This window comes from Petaurus breviceps, unplaced genomic scaffold (assembly GCF_028583685.1).
Source record: "Petaurus breviceps papuanus isolate PSGF00001 unplaced genomic scaffold, PetGlider_PUasm1.0 139, whole genome shotgun sequence".
Lineage (NCBI taxonomy): Eukaryota > Metazoa > Chordata > Mammalia > Diprotodontia > Petauridae > Petaurus > Petaurus breviceps.
Genome location: NW_027185697.1, coordinates 19,996,451 through 20,015,914, shown reverse-complemented (window position 1 = coordinate 20,015,914; position 19,464 = coordinate 19,996,451).

Below are 19,464 nucleotides of genomic sequence, written 5' to 3'. Positions count from 1 at the left end.
TCTCTCTCTCTCTCTCTCTCTCTCTCTCTCTCTCAACCTGTTTGTTTATTAGAAATTGTTTTATATCTTTCCCCAGTATTCAGTTTTGATTTTTTTGTAGTGGTTACTATTTCCATTTTAATTGAAACAGTCATTGTGTAAATTTATTTTCTTGGCTCAGTTTACATCAATTTATATAGATTTCTATAAATCCTTTCATGTACTTATTTCTTCATTAATAGTGCTGGCAATTTCTTATAGTACAGTTAAAAATATTTTCATAGACCAAAGTATGTTTAGGCATTCCTCAGTCAGTGGACAGCTATTTTATTTCTATCTCTTTGGTACTGAAAACAAAGCAACAAACAACAAAACACACTGCTATGAATATTTTGGCATATACAGAGATTTTGTTTGTCAGTGATTTCCTTGGTGTATCTATTTAGCTATGGAAATCTCTATGTCTAAAGTCTTGACTATTATTAAACTTAGTTGCATAGTTCCAAATTATTTCCTTGAATTTTTCATTAAATTTCAGCCTCACAAGCAATTCATTCTCTTTTTCGGGAAAATAATATTTATTTATTTTTCCAATTACAGGTAAAGATAGTTTTTAACATTCTTTATTGTAAGATTTAGAGTTCCAAATTATTTTCTGCCTCCCTCTGCCATCCCCCTTCCCTAAAATGGCAATCTGATATAGATTATACATGTGGAATTATGTAAACATTTCCACAGTAGTCATGCTGTGAATGAAGAAACAGAGCAAAAGGGAAAAGACCTGGCCCCCCCACACAGTCACACCCAAATCAAAATGGTATGCGGTGATCTTCTTACATATTTAATCGTTCTTTCTCTGGATGTACATAGCATTTTCAATTGTCTTTTGGAATTTTCTTGGATCATTGTATTGCTGAGACAAGCTAAGTTAATCACAGTTGATAGTTGTAGAATGCTGCTGTTACTATGTACAATGTTCTCCTGCTTCTACTCACTTCACTGAGCATTGGTTCATGTAAGTCTTTCCAGGTTTTCCCGAAATCTACCTGCTCATCATTTCTTATCGGACGATAGTAATCTATTATATTCATATACCACAGCTTGTTCAGCCATTCCCCAATTAATGGATATACCTTCAATTTCCTTTTTTTTAACCATCAGGGAAGAGCTACTATACATATTTATGTACACACAGATTCTTTTCCTTTTTTATGACCTCTTTGGGAAACAAATTTTTTAGTGGCATTGCTGGATGAAAAGGGTATGCAATTTCATTGCCCTTTGGTCATAGTTCCAAAGTGCTATGTGGAATGGTTGGATCAGTTCACAACCCCATCAACATTGCATTACCAATTCAATTTTCCCACATCTTCTCCAACATTTATCATTTTCCTTTTCTGTCATACTATCTAACCCAAAAGGTGTGAGATGGCATCTCAGAATTGTTTTAATTTAAATTTCTGGAATCCATAAGGAATTAGGGCATTTTATTTTTCATAGGAATATAGATAGCTTTAAATTTTTCATCTGAAAACAGTCTTTTCATAATATTTGGCCAAATCCCAAATTGGGAAATGAGTTGTATTCTCAAAATTTGGACTCATTTCTCTTTATATTTGAGACATGGGACCTTTATCAGGAACACTTTCTGTAGAAATTGTTTCCCCTTTTCTGCTTTCTTTCTAATCTTGGTTGCATTGACAAGCAATTCATTATAGTTCTATCTTACTACAATGCCATCAACATGGGATACTCCCATGTTTTGTCATATTTGTCAATTTGCTGAATATGAGATGCAGACTCACATCAGTGTTTTGATTTGCTTTTCTCTTATTATTCTCATTTGGAGGATTTTTTCATGTGATTTCATATATTTTGCCATTGTTCTCTCAAAAAAACTATATCCTCATGCTCTGACATTTATTTATTTCTGATAGCTGCCTCTTTATTAGAGATATTTTCATATATTTCATTCAGATATATCAACGATCTCCTTACATTTTCAGTCTTCTCACCACTTACTCCTCCTCCTCCAGTAGTCTGAGAAGCAATGGCATTAGTCTTCTTGCTGTTATTCACATCTGACACTCCATCTCCTGGTTCCCTGCATTTTTTTCTGGCTATTCCACAGGCTTACAGTGTTACCCCTTTTTATTGTTTGTAGCAGCAATCACGCTAGCATACACAGAATGGCTGCTAGCACAGATTCTTAGATCTGCTTTTCTAATGGAAAGCAACTCAAAATGGGTTAACAATCTTAGCATAATCAAACATATGTCATTGACCTAGTTCAGTGAAAAAAAGTCAGCACCCTGAACTTCAGAGAATACAAACAAGATACAAGCAGAACTTACAATCAGATGGAGAAAGATATCAGCAGACAGGCTTCCAGCTGTCTGACCATTACATCCATACCTAGTCAGTTACTAGAGAGGGAAGCACCAACATCTGTTTTCAGAGTTGGGGGGCTCAACAGCTGCCCAGAGTCTCATATGATCAAATCACACAACTATTCTCAGAGTGAGCCCCCAAACAAAACCTCACATCAGGGTACATATAGCCTTTGCCTGGATTAGAGAATGTCACAGATCTCTTGCCCCACTGCATAATCCCAAAGTAACAAGGTGTAGGGGTTCCTGAAGAACAAGACTCCCACCACAGGCTCCATGTGACCACATTTAGCCTATTAGGGGGCAGAATATATTTTCAAATCATGGAAGTTTCTCAGAGTCACTTAAGCCTATCAAAGGGCCTATGGGCAGGGAATATCTTAGATTCCCATTTCATAACGTTGTTTCCTGTCTCCACTGTATTTCATTAAGTCTTAGCTAATGTCTCCCATTCCACAAGGAGTCTTTTCCTGGACTTTTTATTCTTACTGATTTCCCTCTTAGATTATTAATACATTTTCCTGAATATATCTTGGTTATCCATGATTTTTGCATGGCTTCTCCCCTTTTATACTGTGATTCCCTGGAGAACAGACATTGTTATGATTTATTTGTGCAGAAGGTTTCCAAATTTACTTTATGAAATCCACTCTTAATATTTTATAATTTCCTTTATCTTCCTCTCCCTTTTTAGTACTCATTCACTAACTATAACTGTGACAGTTGTAAGTTGGGTTTTCCTCTAACATTTTATTCTTATTATAGTAGTTGATTTTCTATTCTAGGCTATCCGTCAATAACATTTAATAAGTTCCCCGTATTCATTTGGAATTTATAGTGGAGTATAGTGAAAGTGGTTGGCTTAATTTCTTTGACTGTTTTCACTTTCTATAGAAATTATTTTCAAATAGAAAACTTTTATTCCTACATAACCGGTTTAAGTTTTATCAAACACAAAATTTCTATGTTTATTTTTTGTTTGTCCTTGTCTTTTTCATTGATCTATTTTTCCCTTATTTTTTAAACTATGTTATGCAGTGTTAATTATTTTTATTTTATAAAGGTTTTGATCTGAACTATGATTTTCCAACCATTCTAGTGTCTTTTTTTTCTTTCAATATTTTCTTTTATATATAGACATCTTCTTACTCCTAATGATTTCAAAAATAATTATTTCATATGTACCACTATTTTGAGTTTTTTTGATATGGAACATAATATTTCTTTTTGCTTTGTTTGTATTGACATTTGCTTTTATTTTGACATGGCCTAGCCATGGACAACGGATCTTTCAACTTTTTTATGTTGTTCTTTATTTTTAAAAGGAGTATTTTATATAGTTTATATAGTTGTTGAAAACAATTTGATTGACTACCAAATATTTTATTCATTTTGTAGTTTTGTTTTGGAGGTGGGAAGGCAAGACAAGTGGGTTTAAGTGACTTGCTAAAGGTCATGCAGTTAATTAAGTGTCAAGTGTCTGAGGCTGAATTTGAACTCATGTCCTCTTATGTCCAAGGCTGGTTCTCTATTCACTGTGCCACCTAGCTACCCCATCAAAAGGGTTTTTGATGGGCTTCCCTTTTTGTTATTGCATCCCTAATTTCATTCTTATTACACAGAAATCCTGTTGAATTGTGAGGATTTATTTCAGAGCCTGCACCTTAAATAAACTTGTATCATGTTTTTCTATTCTATAGGATTTTCTATGTAAGTTATTATAACAGCAACATAGGGATAATCTCTCTTTTCCCGATATTTTTGTCTTTTATTGTCTTTCTTTTGTGTTATTGTTATTACTAGCATTTCTATAACTGTATCAAATAATAGAAAGGGATTCATAATTCTCCCTTTTGCTTATTCTTTTATTTTGGAAAAATATTTTGGAATTTTTTTTGGAAAATTTGTCTCATTGGATATGAAGTTCACTTTTTGAGGGTAGAGACTCTATCTCAATTAATTAATTTCTCTTCACAGGAAAGAAAATATAATTAACCACTGAATTAGGTAGTTATATTTATGAAGAGCATTTTGGACATGTGATCTAATAGGTCTGAGTTCAAATCCTGACAAAGATAATCACTGAGTGTGAACAGAGGCAAATAATTTCACTTATCTCAGCCTGAATTTTCTCATCAGTAGAATAAGAATCATAATACCATCTAGAGCACAGGACTTTCATGAGGATCAAATGTGAAACTATAGGTAAATGTTTTGATTTTTATTTAAAGTTCATTTCATACACATATGTGTTTTGGTTTGTGTGTACATAGATGTATATACACCCACATTAAATGTATTATACATATATGTATCTACACACTTCTATATGTATATGTGTATATATATATATATATATATATATATACACAAATTGAATGGATGAATAGAAGCTATTGTATTCAATGTAGTATAGTGAACAGAGTGTGGAGCTTGGAGTAAAACAATCCTTTTTTATATTTCACTTGACATTTACTATATAACCTTATGCAAGATACTTCTCTCTCAGACTTGTTTCCTAGATCTTCACATGCAATTGCTTTTGGACCATGGAGTGGAAACTAACAACTTTCCCACATTTACCAAAGCTATAAAACTAATAATAGTGTGTGTGTGCGTGTGTCTGTATAACACCAATATTCACAGCACCCACAGCAGCTATGAATATGCTTGTGTAGTTGTTAATCACAAAATATAACAGGCTCTCCACATGAAGTACAAAATTAAATCATTTATTCAAATACCAGAAAGCCAAATCCCCCAACCAGAAAGTCAGATTCATCATAGTGACCACAAATTTGGTACATGTAACCAGTGCAGTGAACACCAAGGTTCTCAAGCCTTCTCTCCATCAGGCCTTCAAAACAAAACAGACTCCCTTAAGCAAGAATGCCCCTCTCTCACTCAGGCTACGTGCTCAGCCTCCATGCTGCTTGCTTCCAGTAGTACTGGCTCTCTCTCATCTTCTACTCCGCTTTTTATTCTGATTGTTAGCTCCTCCCTGTCCCATCCCTTCCTTTTGCATCAGCAAGTCCCTGCCACTGTGGGTTTCGCAAGTTCTGTTTCTTAGCAAAGACTTGATATAATCAACAGCAAGGCTCAACTGAAAAAGGTGCTAAGTACTCATTTGCTTGCTGTTACAAGGGGAAGGGAAGATCTTCAAATCCCCATTACCATTGCATTGTTTGTGTGTGTGTGTGTGTGTGTGTGTGTGTGTGTGTGTAAAGCCAATCATAAGCAACTCTCCTGAGGACTGCTGCTGTGAAGAACTTTAAGTGTCTAATTGAATAATATAAAGAAGAATCAATTTATTCAGCAATAAATTAAAGCATGACATTCAAGACCATAAGGAATAACATTCACAACAACATAAAATAGTAACTTATTACAAAAGTGGCCACATAGTCTTAAACAAACCATATCATTCAGTATATCTTATAGTCTTCTTTAAAGGGGAACAGAAAGTTACAATCTCTTCAGTCAATACAGATTATTCAAAACAAAGTCTTCTTTTATCTTGACTAGAGACTGGCTTCCAATCATCCTTAAACTAATTATCCTTAAGGGGTAGCAGAAAGCACAAACAACATCCAGTCCTATGTCACAATAAATTACAACATCTTATCAGTAAATATAAAGTATCCAAAGTAAAGTCTTTTTTTTTCATCTTGATTCAAGGCTGGCTTCCAAACCCCACAGTTCTTTCTCCATGGGCTGATGTCTCTCAATTCTTGCCTAGATTCACATGTAGGTGGCTCTCCACTCCTGTTCCATATATCTGCTCACAGAGACTGCTCCACTCCAAGCTCTTTGCAGTTTCTGCTTCTGGGAAAGCAAAGCTTAACAGGGCTAAGACAATATTTAGGCTCACTATCAGCGTTATCATCTCAATTCAGTTTCTGTCTGAGAAACCAACACAGAACAACAGACAGGACTTCTGTCTGAGAAACCAACACAGAACAACAGACAGAGAACCAACATCACCAATATTCTCTCCTTCCATTCTGCCTACTCCCAACTCTGCTCCTGCTCCCATGTGACTCAGTCAGCCTTCTAAGAGCATGAGAGATCTTCAAACTCCCTCAGACCTATTAAAGGAAAACAATTTATACTGTTTCAGAAATCAAAGATTCTTGATATAATCAAAGGGCAGACTCAAAGGCACTAGATTAGTTAAAACTCAATCCAGAAAACACCAAAAATCCTATTTTGCTTGTCATTACATTTGCCCCCTCCAGGATCTTGGACTGTACAATGTCAATGGCCATGGATCCTGGAACAAATAGGGGCACTATACTTTGTGATCCTGCACCAAAATGTAAAGCCAATCATAGTTGCCATTACAGTGTTAGAGGATGAAATTGGGAATAGAGACTTAAGACCAACAACTGAAATGTCATTTGTTCTCTCTCGGTAAAGTATTATAGCCTCAGAACCACACCCCTAAGTAGCTGATAACAAGAATAACAGCATGTTCATTTAAGATTATTCAGAATCATAGAATCCTATGGACTCAAATGTCTCAGATTAGAGAAGCTAGAATGCTAGAGCTCAAAGAAATTTTGAGGAATGACAACAATGAGGAGGATAATGATAATTCTGAATTTAACAAAAATGTCCATCTGTACAGACCTTGAATAGACTGAAAATACTCCAAAGATGGAAAATGCTGTAGTTGTCATCTTGGGTAAACCTATAACTGAATCCTATCAGAGTGTACCTTACAAGTTATCATTTTGGCTTTGATTTGACATTCATAAACTTAAGAGGTTATCTATTCTACTTGGGGATAGCTATAAATCTAGAGAACTTTTTAAGCCTAAAACTCCTTCTCTGTCACTCCCCCCACCATTACTTTCTAGATCTACTTTACAGGTCAAGAAAAAAAATCGAATATTTCTTCTACATAGCAAAATCTAAGATACTCCCTCCACTTCCACTGTATTTTCTTCCATTAACTAAGCCTACTACTCTCCTTCTCTCAATATGAATTGTGCCATGTATTTAGGTACTTTTTTCATTAAATTGTCCTATTCAAGGTTATGTCCATGTTAATAATGTTTACTAAAATATAGGTTTATGATAATTTTGGAAGTTAGAGCTGAAAGGGGAGTTAGACTAAATAAAGATGATGTTCACAGTTATGGTGATGATAGAAGTTGATAGAGCTATGATGTCTAAAACACAAACATAGAATGTTAAGTCTGAAAGTCACTTCAGAGTACTGTGATGGTGATGATGATGATGAGACTTTAAGGTTTTCAAGGAACATATTGGACCTAAAATCTAGGCTATAATACATAGAATTAATCATAGAAATGCCCCAGTTATATCATCCAATCTCGTGATCTCACTTCACAGAGAAGGAAACTGAGGCTAAGGTCAAGGGAATTACTTGCTCAATGTTGTATAATAAGTTAATGTATGGGTCACACCTATGGTAGGGAATTCCTGATGACCAGTCCACAACTTCTTGACTAATATTCTGGATGGATTTTCATCTATATTTTGAAGGTCAAATGAATTCCCTTATTCTTTACATCCTTAAGTAAAACGCTTGTATTCAATGCAAAACCAATTGGGAAGGCACAAAGAGATACTCAGACACAAAACCCAAAATTATATTTACTGCAAATGCTGAACCATTTCAGGACATTAGCTCCAGATCTAATATAGGTAAAGTGGTTGTTAAGCTTTTCAGCTTGAATGGTATCATTTTTTTTATTGCACTTGGAAAGAAAAATTGTTGTGGCTCCCACCCAAAATCATAAAACCAGAGATCCTCACAAAAGGTGCTGAGAGGCTAGAGCTCCATTATAATTTCAGATTTGGTGTTTCCTGCCCTATAAATCACCTGGAATTTGCAGCTGCACCTGTAGACCAAAACGCCATGCGGAGCTCTTAGATAAATTGTTCTTTTTGCCACACCTCTTTCATCTGTTCATGTAGCAAAGTGGAGCCAGTGTCTGATGGACTCCCGAACAACTTAAGCTGACTTCTTCCATGTGGCTCAAAGCTAGTGAGGTGTGTCTTTTAAGAGAAGCCAGGAATTAGAATTGGGTATGAAATGAAGGTGGCGACAAAGAAGAACCTCTACTTAAAAGAGTCCTATGATAGGGAACTAGGTGGGTGATTGAGGGAGTTGTTTTGCTCATTCCAGTTACTTACTGTTGCATGTGTATGGAGATTTTAAAGTCTAAATTCTCTAGAGGGACATGCATAGGATCCCCACTTTAAAGACAAACTGTGGATTCAAATACCGTATACCCCTCTTTATGACTTTCTGTATGTGTCATTTTGGGAAAATAAGAAACTACCTTTTCACCTCTCTGGAATATACTTTGTTCATATGCAAAATAGGAGAGGAAGATAAGAATATTGTGAGGCTACTTTCAGTCTTAGTTCTATGACAATATGAAGAACTGCTAGGAATCAGAGGTAGTCTATCCAGAGTCAAAGGTTATCAGCCCTATTTATATAGTAAGACCTCATGGAATTGAAGAAAGTGATTGATAAGTGTTCATTGATGAGAAATTTGATAAAAAGAGTTTATTTATTTTAACAGGAAAGATTTTAATTGCTTAATGGGAATAGATGACCTGGAATCCATGTGTAATAGATCATTATCTACTCTAAATCTAAGATCGAAATATTTTCGTATGATAAAAATATAGTCCTTTGAAGTTACTCAGCATGGGGTATGTAAATGTGTCATATATATGTGTGCATACATATACACACATAAGTATATATAAAACATATATGCGTGTATGTTTATCTATGAATATATGTGTGCATATATGTAGATGTGCAGGTGAATGCATGTATGTGCATGCATACACTATAATATGTGTCTGTATAAAACTATATTTCAGCAAAAACATTTCCCATTGTAAAATTTTGCTTCAAAAAAAAAAAGGATCTGGGGAGGCCAGGTAGCACAGCGAGTAAGAGCACCAGCCCCAGTGTCGGGATGACCTGGGGATTGAATCCAGGCTCAGACACTTAGCACCCACCCAGAAACACCTGGCCGTGTAACCTTGAGCAAGTTACTTAACCCCAATTGCTTTTAAAAAAAAGAGTATCTGAGAAGAAGTTAATAAGACTCACCAGGCTACCTGAAAAGCTTAATCCTTAATCTCAATGGTTTTCAAATAAATTATTCAAGAATTTTTCTAGGTGTTTGCATTTTGGGATCTTATACTATTTCAAAAGCATAAATAATTTCATTACTTATGTTTATATAGACAGATGTATTTTACATAGAATTTTAAATGTATTTGAAAAATGAACAGAGCTTGTTTATTACATCAGCCTCAAAACAAATCACACCTTGTACACACACACTTGCATGCTCGAGCATACACCCGTGTGCATGCACACACACACACACATGCACCAAAACTGTGGTTCTTCTAAAAGGACATGACTTTTTTTCATATGAATCTCGCTATTTTCCCTGGGTGTGGCCAACTCAGAGTTCCAGTGACTTGACATTCATCATAGCACAGAATGCAGCATGAGTCAAAATATTGGAGAACTACTCTTTGTTTTCCATCCGTTATGTCCTCCCTAACAGCATATAGAAGAAAGCTCAGTGAGCAATGCTGCTTATTTGTGGTTTGACATTTGATATTGGTGCTCAGAAACAGTAGAGATTTCTTTGTACTAGGATTGTTGGGGAAGACTTTCTGGAGGGCACTTTGCTAGGTTTGGGGGTAGGGTAGAATTGTAGTCAGGGAGGAGTAATAAGAAAAGATTTTCAGAATTGGGAAATCATATGAATGAAGGTTCAGAATTAAGTACATGAAAAATATGATAAGTTCAATTAGGCTAAAAAAGTGGAACAACTTAAATATCATCAAGGCATGGGGGAATAGAAAAATTTATTAGACTCAAAGTCTTGTCATTCCAACTAATTCTTACGCATTCTCCCTAAACTAGAAGTTATGTTACATATATTTTTACATACACAAAGACAAACATTATATACATATATATATATATATTTATCATACGCACATATATGCACATATATCACATTAAGTGTTAACTATAATAATGTATGATATTATACATATGTGGTCCTTGGCATAATAGATAAAGGCATGATATTAGAAGGAGAGAGAACAGTTACGTTGTCAATCAACTTTTATTGATTAAACACATCCAATCTGTCAGGCAGGTTGCTATAACTGGATTTAAATTTTACCTCTGAAACCTGCTTGCAGTGTGAACTTGAGTAAATTGCTCAAACTCTGAATACTGAAGAGCATTTATCACCTGTATTATTAGGACTTTAGTCATCTGAAATCCCATATACTTATAAAATTATCTGGTTAAAACTGATTTGATCTGGTTAAAAAAGATTCTTAAATCATTTGTATATAAGTGCTTACAATTCATTTTACTGATAACTAAGCTTTTCATCTGCAGTGGTGGCAACATGAGTTGTCTACAAATGATGGGAACACGTGGCTTCCTTATTCACCTGGTAAGAGGTGATAGTTGGACCTTTGCTTACTATATAGGTGAGATGTCTCATTAAAAATTCTATTTTAGAATAAATTCAGTTGACCAAATTTCTGTACACTTGTCATGTACCCACATCTGTGGTCATATAAAGAAGTCATGGGACCTGACCGTGAGATATTTTCAAAGTACTAGGGGAGACCAGAAATACATACTTTTTGGGGCAGCTAGATGGTGCAGTGAATAGAGCACTGGCCCTGAAGTCAGGAGGAGATGAGTTCAAATACAGCCTCAGACACTTAACCTTATTATCTGTGTGACCTTGGGCAAATCACTTAACCCCAACTGCCCCCCTCTCCCCTCCAAAAAGCAAAAAAAAAAAAAAAAGAAAGAAAAGAAATACATCTTTTCAACCCCACCCCTCAAAATACACATCTTATTTGTTGTCATTGGTGTTTACTTATTTTGAATCATGCCAGATTCTTCATAAATCTTTTTTATGTTTTCTTGCCAAAGACCACTGGATTGGTTTGCCATTTCCTTCTTTAGATCATTTTATAAATGAGGAAAATGAGGCAAAAAGCTTAAGTGATTCCAGATGTCACACAGTAAGTGTCTTAGGCCAGATTTTAATTTAGGTCTCCCCAGCTACAGGCCCAGCACCCTATCCACTGTACCACCTAAGTGCTCAACACATTCAAATACACAGAGGAAAATACATCATTTGGAATTCTCTTGTAACACTGTCACTTGTAAGGAAAAGGTTTGGCTTGGAGAGATAGCAAAGCAGTTTTTGTCTCTCTCTCTCTCTTTTTTTTTTTAAGCAATCGGGGTTAAGTAACTTGCTCAAGGTTACAAGGCCAGTTATTTCTAGGTGTGGTGCTGAGTGTCTGAGCCCGGGATTCGATCTCCAGGTCGTCCCAAAACTGGAGCCGGTACTCTTACTCGCTGAGCCACCTGGCCGCCCCTAAGCAATTGGGGTTAAGTAACTTGCTCAAGGTTATATGGCGAGGTGTTTTTGGGTGGGTGCTAAGTGTCTGAGCCCGGGATTCGATCTCCAGGTCTTCTCAACACTGGAGCCGGTGCTCTTACTTGCTGTGCTACCTGGCCGCCCCAGCATTTTTTGTCTTCATATTTCTTTCAGTTAAAGTAGTACTTGCTAATGATGGCTGATCAGCATGGACTGTTGCTTGTAACTAGCTATAATAAAAGTCACCTTCCTACGAGTTATAATTAACAATACATATATTTTATGAAGCTTTCCTTCCTATCATTAGCCTTAGATATGGGTAGAGTTAATTCGGCACAGTTTGTTCTGGGGGACTATGCTTTTTAGATGATTTCACTCCATCCAGCTGGGAAATGTTCCAGGGCTGTGCTCTCAACTCCCATAAACTCTAACCCAACAAGCCTGCATTCATTGGACAAATACATTCATTGAAATACAGCTTAAAGGGATTGTTCCACTTTTCCATGGCTATGAGGTCATGCCGTCCCTCCCAAAACCACTCTTGCACTTGAACAACACGTGCAATGACTAGTCTTGGACAAAACAGTAAAAAAAAAATTACTACTCTAAAAGTAATGCCTAGGGGCAGCTAGGTGGCACAGTGAATAGAGCACCATCCCTGGAGTCAGGAGGACCTGAGTTCGAATACAGCCTCAGGCACTTAACAAAATAACTAGCCAGGTGGCCTTAGGCAAGTCACAACCCCAATTGCCCTCCAAAAACCAAAAAAATAAAAATAAAATAAAAGTAATTCCTATGCCACATAGAACTATACTTCATTGTGGCCCCTTCTTTTCTGCTTTTGTGAGTTACCCATTTTAGACCTGAGTTTGGAGAAAGCCCAAAAAAACCTCTTTCCATTATGCTATAATATTATTATTTTTTCTATAGGCAGAGCACAAGATATATAGTATAAAAGAAAAGGTAAGAAGTAGAGGAAGGCATTTGCACAAGGTGTGCATGTAGGGAAGGGAGGGAATAAGGAAAGCTTCCGTCAGTAGATATGATTTAAATAGAGTCTTGGATGAAGTCATAGAAACTAAGAGACAGGGAAGTGCCAAGGTGGGCAGTAGGATTAAGTAAATAAGAAGGCAAATAGGCAATCGGAATGGCTATTCCAAAGCATGAGGCATAGAAAAATTAATGGTATGTTCCAAAGGACAGCTGAATAGAAAAACAATAATGACAAAACAAAGAACACCAAGTGCTATTTCACATATGAAATTTCAAGTGGTGATCCTGAGTATGATAATTTATCAAGAAGCAAGAGGAAGAAGAAATTGTGACATGAGAAATGTCACTAAAACTACCTTTAGAAGGGGATAACAGTATAGATAGCCTCATTTTGGCCATCCCCCAAAATAAGCAGAGAAAAAACACTTAAGCGATCAGTAAGTGATAATCAACAAGCATTTAATGATGTCAGCTCAATAAATAAATTGTCACCCTCCATAACAAAGAATATGAACTAATTGCTTGTTTTTTTTTCAAATGCTTTATTAACTTCTGATTTACATCATTCATTTCCACCAGATTTTGAGTTACAAATATTCTCCCTGTTTTTCCCCTACCAACTGCCCCAAAATAGCAGTCCCACAGGATATCCTCTCCTCCAATCTGCTGTCTCCCATATTTTTTCGCATACCCTTTTCAACTTTTCCACGGGATCTCTATGACCCAGTGCCTGTATATCTTATTTCCCAATTACATGTGAAATAGTATTAATAAGAGTATATATATATATATACACATATAAATATGAATATTTGACTTTAAAACTTTGAATTCCAGATTCATTCCCTTCCTCTCTTGTCACTCACCCTTACTGGGAAGATAAACAGTTCAGTATAGGTTGTACATGTGTGGCTAATGCAAAACAAGAACATAGTAGATATATTGTAAAAGACTGACTATATATCCCTCTCTCCTATAAAGTTGTCCCATTCCCTTTTGCCTTCCTATTCTTCCCCTCCATTGTAACCATTTTCCCTTGCCTCTTCTAAATGAGATAGTTTACCCCATTCTGTCTCTCCCCATCTCCTCTCATTATTTTCCTCTCTCACCTCTTAATTTCACTTTTTACGTATTGTCCCTTCCTGTTAAATTGGTCCTGTGCCCTCTATCTATGTATACCTGTAAACATATATACACAAATTCACATGTATTCATATGTCCATATACCCTCTTATATAGACCCTCACACACACACACACACACACACACATATATTTCTATTCCCTTCAACTACTGAGAAAAGTTTCATAAGTTACAATTACTGTTTTTCCATGTAAGAATGTTAATAGTTCAACTTTGATAACTTCCTTATGATTTCTTTTCCCTGTTTACCTTCTCATGCTTCTCTTGCTTCTTGTATCTGAATGTCAAATTTTCTACTCAACTCTGGTTTTTTCAGCAAGAATGCTTGAAAGTCCTCTATTCCACTGAATGACAATATTTTGCCCTGAAACATGATACTCAGTTTGGCTGGGTAGGTGACTCTTGGTTTTAATAGCAGCTCCTTTGACCTCTGGAATATCATATTCCAAGCACTTTGATCCCTCAGTGTGGAAGCTGCCAGATCCTGGGTTATCCTGATTGTGTTTCCACAATATTCAAATTGTTTCTTCCTGGCTGCTTGTAATATTCTCTCTTTAATCTGGGAATTCTGGAACCTGGCTACAATATTCCTAAGAATTTTCTTTTTGGGATCTTTTTCAGGAGGGGATCAGTGGATTCTTTCAACCTCTATTTTGCCCTCTGGTTCGAAAACATCAGGGCAATTTTCTTTGAGAACTTCCTGGAGGATTATTTCTAGGTTTTTACTTTTATTATGGCTTTCAGGTAGTCCAATAATTTTTAAATTATCTCTCCTGGATCTACTTTCCAGGTCAGTGGTTTTTCCCATGAGATATTTCACATTGACTTCTATTCTTTCAATTGTTTGGATCTGTTTAACAGCATCTTGATTTCTCATAAAGTCATTAGCTTCCATTTGCTCCAATCTAATTTTGAAGCAATGATTCTCCTCAGGGAACTTTTGAGATTCTTTTTCCATCTGGCAAATTCAGCTTTTTAAGGCATTCTTCTCCTCATTGCCTTTGTCATCCTCTTTTGCCATTTGAGTTAGTCTATTTTTAAGGTATTATTATCTTCAGTCAGGCTGTTGACACTCATTTGGTAATTTTCTTTCATTGTTTTCATTTCCCTTCCCAATTTTTTCTCCACTTCTCTTATCTGCTTCTTAAGGTGCTCTATGGCCTGTAATCAGCTTCTATTTTCCTTTGAAGATTTTGGTGCAGGAGTTCTGACTTCACTGTCTTCCTCCTGTTCCATGCTTTTCTCTTTTTTGTCCCAAAATAGGAGTCTAATGTTGGAATCTTTTGTCTGCTTTATTTCATTTGCTTGGTCATGTCGCCCCTCAATCACATGACCCCTGGGTTTTTTGCCACAATAGGACTCTGCCACCAGACAGGGGAGCTTTCGTCCCAAACACTGGGGTTTTCTCAGTTGCTGGAGGTATGAGATGGGTGTCCTCTCTGAGGTCCCCACACGCGCTGGCAAGCTGGACACATACCCCAGGACCTCCACCATAGGCTGCAATCTAGATCCAAGAAGGTTAAAGCAAGAGCAATTTCTGCTCAGACTAGTGCTACACTCTGCAGGACAGGAGCTGAAGATACCAAGTAGTCCTGGCTGTCTGTGCCTGCATCCCAGTGGCTTCTTACCTAAGGGGCAAAAGCCATGCACTCCCACTTACTGGGTCCCACAGTCCACACTGCATTGACCTCTTACTTTGTCCTTCGCATCTATGTGTTGATAAATCTGGAAACGGTCACAGCTGCTGCTGATCTGGAGTCACTCTGGCAGGTGGCAGGTCAGGCCTGGCCTGGGGCTCAAGCCTTGGCATGGGGCTGGACTCGGCTCTCAGAGAGCCGAGCTGGACAATTCCTGCCGGCCCCCTGGGCTGTCCTCAGTGGAGGTTAGCTTCTCTGTGTCATTTTGTGGGTTCTGCAGCTCCAACGTTTGTTTAGAGTCCCCTTTTTACATGGATTGGGGAAGGTGGAAGCCAGAGCCAAGGGGAAGTCCTGCTTCTACTTCACCATCTTGACCCTGCCCCTTGAACTAATTGCTTGTTAAGCTAGAAATCACTGTTAATGTCATGATATTCCTAAAAAGCAGACTCAATTATGCCTGAATTTAACCCAGACATGGTAAATACTTCTGCAATCAGTTCATCCAAATCTCTCATTTAAAAGAACAAAGACAGTGAAGTGACACCAGTAGAGGAAAAATGTTAAATTTTGGCTCTGGAAGAGCTGAATTCAAATTCTGCCTTGATAACTTACTGGCAATGTGTGATCCTGGACAAGTCATTCACCCTTTTCTAGTCTCCCTTTATTCTTTTTTAATATAGAGATAAAAATGCTATCAACTTTTCTATTATTCCATTTGGCTGTTGTTTTTATGGGGACCCCAATGCCCAGGGTTTTGTGTGGACCTAATGAGACAAAAAGATAAGATTCTTTTTAAGCCTCATTCTGTAATGGATATAGAAGTTAGTAGAAGGAACATGTAATTGAATTTTCTTGAGGCTATCCAGATGCTTAGTGGGAGACATCAATCTATTGTACCCTACTCTATTTTTCTTGTGATATGGTGTCCTTTCCAAAGCATAGGTGCAATCTGACCCTCCAACAAGGACTATTGAAACATTAATAGTACATTTTACTCCCAGGAAGGTTGCTGATTACCTTACTTTGGGGCTTTTTACTAGACATTTAGGGTGCAGAAAAAAAAGAAGTGAGTAGAGGTCAGAATGACTTAGGTCAAGCCAGTTATACACATCAGATTTCCATGCAATTTGGGAACCTGCTTAATCTTTTAATCCAACAGCAAAATCTAATAGAAAAAACACTGATCTTGGATTCAAAAGAGACACAAAATTCTGCCTCTGACACTGTATAGCATTGAACAAGTCCCTTATCCCCTTGAGGTTCATTGTTTTCATCAGTAAAATAGAATTAATATTTCCTATAAATACCATATGGAGTTGTTGGAAAGACCAAGTTCTTTTAAAAAGTGTATAAGGAGCTTTGAAAATCCTAAAGTAATGTGTAAATGTCATTCTTAATTTTTCAATAGCAATTATTACTACATTTTAGCCACTATGTAAGGTGAACAGAAGGTGGGCTGGTGGAATTAACAAAAGACTGGAATTAGGCCTATGGGCAAGTCACTTTACTGAGTCTCAGTTACCTCATGTTAAATGGGAAACCTAATGCTTTCAATGGACCACTTTGCTAGGTGGCTTTAAGTCAAGTGAGTGGGCAGTATTTTGTGATTTTTTTGAACCAAAAGATCCCTTATGCATCTAAAAAATACTTGGATTGGATAAGTCAGAGGGACTGAGAACACTGCTGCCCATGCTCCTCATTTAACTTACCCCCTTAGACCTGGGGAAAGAATGTCTTGGAAATTCTCAGCCCAGGAATAAAACCTTCTTTCCCTCATTACTAGAATCATGCTTTATGAAACTGATAGAGAAAATTACTATTTTTTTAAATGAAAAGAGTGGAAACACAAATTCCAGTTGAAATTATGAGATGCAGGAGGGTTCTTGATTTGTAAATTCATAAATTTTCTTTTTTTTTTTCCACAAGTGACCCTTACTAAGATCAATGCCCTCCCATAATGAACTATCTTTATTTCCCCATGGAGAATAAATAATGGTCATTCTCAATCATTTGTTAGGGAAAAATGCAAAATGAGCTGACAGAGTTCAATTTCGACCCTCTATAAAGGAAAACCTTCAGACGAGTTTATTATTCTTCCCTCCAGCCCTCCAATTCATGGGAAGATGAGGCTTCAGAAGTTAGTGTCAAGCAGGAACCCAGTTAGAATTATTATGATTAAGTTTTGAAGTGATTAACTTTTCCTGAAGGAACATCTCGTTCTAAGGAGTTGAAACCAGGCAGAGCAGCAGATAATGTAAAGTCAGATAATCATAGATTTCCAGAGTTGGAAGTAATCTCAATAGCCATCTTGTTTAACCAATGACTTAAAAAGAAATCAATTTTACATTGATACCGGATAGTAGCCAAATACTCTACAGTCAACAATCTATGTATGATCCCATAAGTATCAGCCTTCAATCTCCCAAGGTAACCCATTTTTTTCCCTTGGAGAGATGAAATTATTTATTTTTGTTTTGTTTTGTTTCATGAAATCTAAATTTGTCCTTTTGCCATTCTACCAAGTATTTCTGCTTCTGTTCACTTGGGCCAAGCAGAGGAATTCCAGGCCTATTGCAAATTCTTGAAATCAGTTACCTCAGTTACCTTTCCTTCACTCTCTCAGACTCTTATTTTCCCAGGCTAAGCATGTCTAGGTGCTTCAAACTTTCCTGGCACAAACCAGATCATTCCCCTTCCTGGTTACCTTCTTCTTCACACTCTCCAGGTCATCAATGCACCTCCAAAAATGCAATGGCCCCACTGAGTCCAATTTTCAAGGTTTGATCTGATCAAGGTAGGTGACATTCAAATATTATCTTGGTAATCTTAGACAAAAAGCCCATCTTCCTGTACCTAAAGATCACATTAACTTTTTTGGCTTCACATCTCATATGCCAGTGATCTATACTTATTCAAGAGACTTCTTGAACATAAAAATTCAGGAAAGACACACATCAAATATTTCCCCCCTCCCTATTCCAACTAGTTTTGTACTTTGTGTTAATGAAAGCTTTGATGATGGCCTTTTCGGTCTTGATTCACTGCCCAAGGGCTGAGAAAAAAAATCCACTATTGGAAATTGTATCACATTGGGATTTTCCCTCTTCAATCTACAAATTAAAATCACATATCTATATAGAGAGAAAATTAGTTTTATTGAACTTTTGCTGCCAATGACACGGGAAGAAAACTGGGGTCAAAATATTCTGCTCTCTTGAGATGACATTGAATTCTCTGCAGAGCAACCAAAGCAAAGGGATTGAGTTAAGGGAAGAGTAACCAGCAAATTGCATTGTGGCAAATTTTAGTCAATTTTCTACTTTTTTAAAGAACAATGAGAAGCACAGTGTAGTTGATAGCAAGCTGGGCTGGCAGTTAGGATGACTTGGATTTAAACTCATCTCTTACACTTTCTATGCAAGTGAACATGGACAATCAGTCTCTTTGAACCTTAGGTAACTTCTTAAGACTTTTCTATAAGAAATGTTGGAGAAGCTGACATCTGAAATAAATGAATGATTCCCTACATTAGAACTCCTCTTCCCTGGTCACTCATGGACTCCTTGTCTCTATTTCATTATGGAAAGCATCAACTCTCATGAGGGGGGACCACCAAGATTAGGGTTCAATAAGCATGCTATTTGATCATCACTGAAGGCCTTTAGCCTTGACCTCCCTTGATCAAGAGCTGAGGGTCTGCCTGCAGCTCCTTGTCTGCATAGAGATTACTCAGTTTGATTCCTTATCAAGAGATATCTGACACTGATCTGCGTGTTCCAAACTCCAGACTGTCTTTACCAAATCTTCATGTCCCTTTCCCTCACATCTCCTTTCCGTCATAGATGGATGAATGTCTGCTTCCTTTGTTGTTATCATTTCT